This window comes from Sinocyclocheilus anshuiensis, unplaced genomic scaffold (assembly GCF_001515605.1).
Source record: "Sinocyclocheilus anshuiensis isolate Anshui unplaced genomic scaffold, SAMN03320099.WGS_v1.1 scaffold2542, whole genome shotgun sequence".
Lineage (NCBI taxonomy): Eukaryota > Metazoa > Chordata > Actinopteri > Cypriniformes > Cyprinidae > Sinocyclocheilus > Sinocyclocheilus anshuiensis.
Genome location: NW_015549697.1, coordinates 78694 through 79171, shown reverse-complemented (window position 1 = coordinate 79171; position 478 = coordinate 78694).

The following is a 478-nucleotide window of genomic DNA, read 5'->3' as shown; positions in this document are numbered from 1 at the left end:
CATTTTACAGTTTAATAAGTTACTATAGACATTGCCCTACCCCGTTCATATGGTATTCATTTTATTTGTGCAGGTCTTAAAAAAAGGTCTTAAAAATACTTAAATTTGAGCTTTAAAATCCTGCTGAAACCCTGATAGAGAAAATGAATGGGATTTTTACTTCCGTAACCTGACTGTTGCATTCTATAGAAATCAAAATTTTTGCAAGTTCACAACCAGGAATTGTTCATTCATAAACTGGAGAATTAATGATTTCTCCTGATTTCTAGTTATCTTTGGGCCATTCTAGGGATTTTCAGAGTTTCTACTGAATGAACTACTCATTCCATGAAGCAGTTTAAATAATGTAGAAAAATAGAGTTTTTTTGTATCACATATTATTTGAACTTTCAGGACACTTGCTGCTGAGCTTTATTTCCTATGTCTGTTAGCTTTTTAAAACATGTATATGTAACAAATGCCTTTTTAAAACATGTAA